This window comes from Opisthorchis viverrini, assembly GCF_000715545.1.
Source record: "Opisthorchis viverrini unplaced genomic scaffold opera_v5_103, whole genome shotgun sequence".
Taxonomy (NCBI): Eukaryota; Metazoa; Platyhelminthes; class Trematoda; order Opisthorchiida; family Opisthorchiidae; genus Opisthorchis; species Opisthorchis viverrini.
Genome location: NW_008751758.1, coordinates 1,415,232 through 1,422,874, shown reverse-complemented (window position 1 = coordinate 1,422,874; position 7,643 = coordinate 1,415,232).

Below are 7,643 nucleotides of genomic sequence, written 5' to 3'. Positions count from 1 at the left end.
GGTTCTACTCGCCTTCCAGGATGGGGACCGTGTGATCCTCACTGTGCCTGGTTGGAGACACTACAAGATATGGCTGGCACCCGATGTCAGTGGCGTTCTTGTTGTCAGTTTCTGTCCAGATTGCCTGAGTGAATGTCTGGAGGTGTAGGCACCTCGGAATGATTGTGTTAAGCTAGCACTAAGTCCCTCCCCCATCCACCTTTATTCTTTTCTTTACAATAAGGCTTTCAAATAAGTCATGGCTGTACGGCAGTGAAGCATTGGTGTTGAACACTGATGTCATGCTGTCGTTGTTGTTGATGATGATGATGTTGCTGATTGGACTGTTGAAACTCTTGGTTTCTGGGTACTGTGGACTTTTGGGTATCCTTTGTATTCTTTGTATCCTCACCGACGGGACGTCAGGCACTGATGCTTCTTGAATGGACAAAGACGTGCATAATGCCACTCGCCATAGAACCAACACGGTGATGACAGTTTTTGGTAACGTGTACTAGTGGTTTGTTTCAGTGCCATGACACCACTGGAATTAGTAGGTTGTGATGTCTGTCGTACCATTGGGGTAACCTGTTGAACAGTACGCGAACGTTGGCAATCGGTGGTGAGTAATTTCTTCGATAATGTCCTCCTGGGAAGTAATCGGGTGCAAATATCTGATTCCTGCGGAGACGAAAGTTAGACACTTGACCTGATCCTCCGTAAGTGACTGCAATTGAAATTTTCCACACTCACGGTTGACGACACCGGCAAAAGTGAAGTAATCATCAGCATCGCGCTTGGCCAATGTGAGACAGTTGTATCGGACATTAAAAAGTGAATGTTGCTCACTGAAAATTTCACGGAGTTGTTTTACTGTCTGTGCATATTTCAGATCCTTTGATGTTTGGGAGGAATAAAGTTCTTAAACCGATCGTGCTCAAGGGTTCCAAGTTTTCGGACCAAGAGACGGGATTTCCACGCATCACCTTTATCGGTAAACTCTCTGAAAAGTATCTTCTCAGTGACTGTACCATGAATCGAATGTGAGACCAGACGCTGGTTCGTGGAGGAATTCGGTAACAGTTGCTGCGATAGAATCGGCAAAGGTTAATGAAGTTCCAGTCTGAGATGGAACCGATGTCTGAAGACCGATAGCTTGAGTAAGGGACTGATTAAGTCGTAATTGCGATTGTTCGAACTGCGCCTGTTGCTGTTGAAGGGTTGCTTTTAAGTCCTCAGCTGAAATTGACATGTGTTCGCGTTGGGTTCCCGTCACCAGTGTTATGTCCCCTTTGATGATTCATCAGTCAGACATGTTAGATCACCGGAATGGAGAAGAAAACAACGAAGTTTACTGCAAACAAGTATATCGTTTCGTGGTACGGAATTCAGCTGAACCAGAATATAAAAAGAGCTAACAGTTCGATAGTATGTTAGTGAGAGGCCGGAAGCACATTTTCATGATACAAGACAAATCGTTAGCAAAATGGACTTGTTCGTTTGGAGGCAATCCTAACGAGCTTGAAGCGCATGCCAAAGGATTGGATGATCTCGGTTATCTTTCTCGCACTGCTTACTGTTCCTCCACTCCAAGAATGGAAACAATTTCGCTTGCATATTCCAGATCGACAAGGTTCCCTGTTGGAGAAACCTGCGCACGGGAGTTTTGTAGACCTTCCAGTGTTCGTCTCATTAACTCATCAATAACTAATTAAACGAAAATTGCCAGGGTGGACATCCTTGTCGTACACCACTGTTTATAAGAAAGGCGTTTGAAGATCTTTCTATGCACTTGGGCGCGCACAAGTATGCGGCGTATGTATGCTGTTCAGGAACTACTGAATAATACCATGTTGACAAGCGTGTTGAGTAGAACCAACCTCCCAACAAAATGAACGCATGGTGATTGCCCTAACAGCCGACGGTGTGAAGACATGGTTGGAATTTGTTTCCTGTTCTCGGGTCCCGTCTTCCGTAAGATGACGCAAGGTAAGTGACACAAAGAGTCTGCTTTCAGTGGTGGTCAGGCTAACTCTTCTGTGATTACTGCAGTCACTGCAAGCATCCTTTTAAAAAATCTTTATCACTATCAGCTTTAAGAACCGCTGTATGTCGTGCAGTAGTTTTAGCTGCCACCATTTTGTTCACCGCTGATTTGGGGAGGTGGGGTAGGTAGCTGCGCATTGGAGGCGGGAGCTGATAAATTGGTGCGTAAATGCAGGACTCAGTGGACGGTTAATTGGGGAGTTTGGGAAGCGAGTTATGCAATGAAGGCAATAACTTGGATTCAGGAGCGCCATTGAGGGCTCGACTGGGTCATGTTTGACAATGTATCTAACCATTTATGTGATGAGGGGCGAGATGGCTCAGTGGTTAAGGCGCGAATTTACTGACCGAAAAGTCCGCGGTTGGAACCCGACCTCTCTCTCTCGACTTTCCCTGTCTAGGCTTGGGCAACTCAGCAGTATCCCAGCCCTCGTGCCTCCTTCGGGTGGCATGGCAGCTAGGCACCGAAAAGGTGTTACTGGTGAACGATCTTTTATTATTTACGATTGTGGCCCGTCTCGGGTTCCTCATCCAGGAAGACGACAATGATCAGCGCAGCTGAGTTTGTTGGTAATGACCTTTATACTTCGCTCCCAAGTCATTGTTTGACCTCCTCTGGCTCGTTTCCACCCTTTACGTGGTTGTGCGAAAAAAATACTTCGAGGAATTCGATCGACTGGCATACGAAGCACATGGCCGAGCCAGCGCAACCTACACAGTGTGATCGGTTCATCTATCGTTCAGCTATTTAGCTGTAGCACCCTTTCGTTGTCTAGCTGCCGTGCTACACGAAGGAAGCACGTTTCTCGATCCGGACGGGTGTTTTTTCACGTGAACACTTACAGTTCGTTGAGTGGTATTGTACCCATGACTACGAGTAATACGTGTCATCGAGAAATTTTAGTGTGTTGCTAGAGATTCAGTGCTTGACCTAATTAACTCATTATTCCACAAGCGGAGCACCCAGCTTCCTGCAGGACAGCCCCTTCCAGTAGAAATCAACATCAGGAGACGCCTTGTCCGAAGAGGTCTTCAGTAACTGGTTCTGGTGGACTTGTTTCACATCACATTTCAAAAGCGTCCCGATGGCCAGGCATCCTGCGCATCCTGCGCACCTACAAAAAGAGCTACGAGAAGTAGCAACGAACAAGGGCGTGATCCTAATTCATATAGGTATTCGAAATGATCGAGTGTTCCAATTACATCCATAGCTAGTGGAGATGTGGTCTATCTGTGTTGATGGTTGGGTTGCATGCGAGTGGCACCATGTAGTCAATGGGCTTCTTTTTTAAGGGAAGTTAGTGCTGTACAGAAATCGCCTGTGGTCAGGACATGACTACCGCAGTCGTTCACCGTTGTCCGTGTGTCTCGATTTCATTTGAACGGGATCACCCAGTTGAGCCTTAGCGGCGCTTATTCGCCTGTTTGTGCGTTCATATTTCCAGCAACCACTACACCACTATCACCACCACCCTTAGCCCACCTGAGTGACACACTCAAAGCCTATTAAAAGCTGTCTTTGAGTGTATCAGGACCACAGTCTGTTGGGACAGACACAAGAAACAGACAGCGATTATTAGTACGTTTACGCGAGGCTTTCACAGATGTTACCAAACAACGGACGCACACAAATGGCTATGAACGGGAAACCTTCAGTTCGGTGGCTTAGAACAATGCCAACATCGGAAGAGAAAGACGCTTCTGGATTGCCAGAGATGCGCAACGAGAACTGACCGGAAACCGATAAGGGACCATTTTAATAAGCGTATTTGTGGCTTGAATCAATCGAAAGCGTATCCAGCGANAAGACGCTTCGGATTGCCAGAGATGCGCAACGAGAACTGACCGGAAACCGATAAGGGACCATTTTAATAAGCGTATTTGTGGCTTGAATCAATCGAAAGCGTATCCAGCGAACATCAAGTGCAATCTGTCGTCCAGTTTGTTTCAGAGTGTGTAAGTCAGCCAGGTGAACTGAGTACTGGAGTTTGGAGCATGGTTTCGAAGTGCCATTTGGCTGGTATTCTGCTCTTGATAGCATACTGGTATCGATGTTCCATTCAGGTCTGTTGGGTTCTTCAGCGGTTTTGTTGAAGGAGACCAACTTAATTGTTTTCGAAGTGCTCAGCCCATCGTATATCGTCCGACTTACATCTGCCTTCTTTTGGCCAGTTGATCGAATCATTTGAGACAGGGCGCGGTTGTTGCTTGCTTCGAAAGCCTTCTCCATCCCTGGGCCTTCGAAATCCATCAGCGTTCTGTGTCGTTCCTTAAGCTCCTGATTATCATGTGTGTGAGGAACCTGCATGTACCATCATGGTCGCTAGTTGCTGATTTTGTCTTTCTGGCAGCAATAAGATCTGCTGATCTCGAAGATATCCAGTGTTCATTGAGTCGAGTCAGATGGGCTAGACAAACAATTCTGAAAGCTGACAGCATTGCTTCTTTAAGTCGCCTCCATTCTTCCTCCAAGCAATCTTCTTCGTCTACATGACTACGTTTCTCGTAGTCCTATCCAGATCAGCTCGATACTCACGAGCTACTGAAATTTGTCGGAATTGATGATCTGCCCTTCTTTGGCACGCGTAATGCTGACGAAAAGCGAAGTGATAACCGAGCTCGCACAATTGCGTGACCAATGTCCAATTGGATACCCACAGCAGGAACGGCAATCCTTAATTGAAGCTCTCCATCGGTAACTGATAGCTACATGGTTCAATTGAGTCCATGACTATTGAGGTTGGTGGTCTCAAAGTAACTCCATGTGAGCGTTTGTATTGGACGTTTGTACTGGCTAGGCATAGACCACGATCGGCGCACAGCTGCAGCACGCACTCCCCATTATCCGTAGGCTGGTCACCGACCCCAGATCTACCACCTAAATGTGCGTCTTACGGACTTACTTGACCAACTTAAACATTCGTACCACACGCCAGGTCCTGCTTGCTGACCGAAGCGATAGACCTTGATAAAGCCCGTCCTCAATCTGTGATCTGCAGTCTGCCAGGGCGTATGCTGGTAGGACAATCTTCAGCTGTTTACCTCCTTGACCTGCGTTGATCTTAATTGGACCAGGCAACCGCACAGCGCAAAGGCGACTATTTACTGGGATCCAGTCCGATAAGGCACCCTCAGATTTGGGGCTGAGTGCACACCGTAGATACCACCAGTCATTGCATCAGGATCACCGGATGCCCGAAGAGTGAAATGTGGAATATCTAAGCTTGTCCCAAGGGGCTTGAGGAGCACCACCGAAGTGGGGTCTTGTATGCGTGTTTCGGAGACAACCTATATCGACAGAGAGTGGAAGCGAGGTTTCAGCAAGCGATGCGTGTTGTCCGGTTCGACATGGCGTACGGACAATAAAGGCCGCAACGTGGATAAGATCTTTTGAGGTCAATAAGTTGTTGTTTTGGTTTATTTTCTGAGCGACGGTTTAAACACGGAACAATGGCTAGGGAAGTGGCAGATGGCTTGGTCGGGCTACATTGCTCGATGGGTGGTGAGTGGGTGTGAGGAAAGTTCGGTGAGCTACACGCTGCACGGGCGAATGATACTTTCCGATCGCCCAAGCCGAGGGAGGGTGGTTGGTTGAAGTGACGTACTTTGGGCCTTTGATTCAGAAGTATGAGCCACATAGCAGTAGTTGTTCGGGACCCTGCACCTAGCTTCTACCTCAAATGTCTGACTCGCGTGGCACCGGCCCCAGGACTCATGGAGGAAGGTGCTGTTGTCTTACCCCTAATACAGCTAGATATAACAGTGTCTTTTGAGCAGCACCGGTTTCAAAAATATTTCGATCGTATCGAATAATGCGCTTGTGGTCATGGTCAACCGTTGGGCGATCGGAGTGTTAGGTTTTAGGGACGACCTTTTCTAATCCGTCCTTCGTCAGGGGAGGGCAGCATTGCTGCCCCCATAAATATGGATATTCTGGTCGTCTTAGGGAAACCCTTTATGCCTTCACACTCCTACCGCGTAGGACAGTACGACTTTACCTCCGGACCGCCTCGTAAAACGATTATTCGCAGTACGGGGACCCGCTGTTCTTCGTCAGACTCCTCCCCTTTGGCCTTGCCAGCATGGTTGAACCTTAAGAAACTGAGTTCCAACCAGTATAGCCCACAGGATCATTGCAGCGCAGAATCCCGACCATCATGAGATGACTGCTTTAGGTTGGAGCACCCCTATGGAAGCCTGGAGGTAATGATATCAGGATGCCTGTGATCATCATCAGTACCAACTTCGATGTTTGGGATACTTTTTTGAGGATACTAGGTCACCTGCTTCTTCTACCAGCCTCCTTAGCCACTAAATTAGGTTAGGAACGAATGCTGGGTGGAGAGGTTCAACGACTACTAAAGCGGGAGCTCATAAATGCGCTAACTGCAAAATTAGCCTCCGTTGGCTCATTGCGAATACCTCACTAAAGGACCTAAGTAAAGTGACTACCGAGCTGAAAAAATGTCCCAATTACCCAAAACCAGTGGCGCTTCTGTTTTTTTATCCAGCCAACAATGTACTTAGATAATCTTCATCTCTGTGGCACTATCCCCGTTTCTCTTGAAGGATACTCGTATGCGGTGCTGACCTTGCAATCAGTTTCTCCTGTATTTTCGAGATAGCTTCTGTCTCTTCTAACTTTTATCCTAAGTAAACCATAGCCGAGACACCTCAGTGGTTAAGGTAACAGCTTATAGACCAATAAGTCCGTGGTTCGAACCCAAACTCAGTATCTTGACTGCTTCTTCGTAGGCTTCCTCCTTTTCCTCCTCCTCCTTCTCCTCCTCATCATCATCATCAGGGTGCAAGATGGCTGAAGTGGTTACAGCGCGAATTATTGGCCGAAGTTCCACGGTTCGAACCCAATCTCTGCCTCTCGACTTTCCCTGTCTAGGGCAGCCCGGCAGTATCCCAGCTTTCCTGCTTCTTTTAGGTGGAATGGCAGCTAGGCACCGGGGGGGGGGGAGGTGCTACAGCTGAACGATTTTTCTCATCACCATCATCATCATTATCATTATCCTCATCATCGTCGTCATCATCGAAAGCTTAAAATCAGTGTTCACCACCAATTCTTCGCCGCGGTATAATCATGACTTATTTAAAAGCCTTGTTGTGAAGAATGGAATAAAAGTGGCTGAGGAAGGGGCTTGGTGCTAGCTTACTACAATCCTTCTGAGTTGTCTACACCTTAAGAAGCACATTCAGGCAATCAGGATAGCAACTGAAAAGAACGCCATTGACATTGATTAACAGCCATATATTGCAGCGTCTCCAACCAGACGCAGCGGGGATTTCACGGTTCCCATATTGGAAGGTGAGTAGCACCGACGGCACCCAAACGTTTCCCAATCTCTTTCATACCCGTTTGCCATTTCAAGGGCTTATCACCTTCCTGGTTCCGCCACTTCGAACTGGGCACTGAAAACAGCACTCCCTTCGGCAAACGGTGGTTCGGCATACTTAATACATGGCGTAACCGAAGCAGCTTCTTCAATAGAAGCCCCCGTAGCACATCATCATCATCATCATCAATGACAGCAACATCAGTGTTGGCACTGATGCTTCACTGCCGTACAACCATAAAGTTCGTTTAGTTATATATATATATATATATA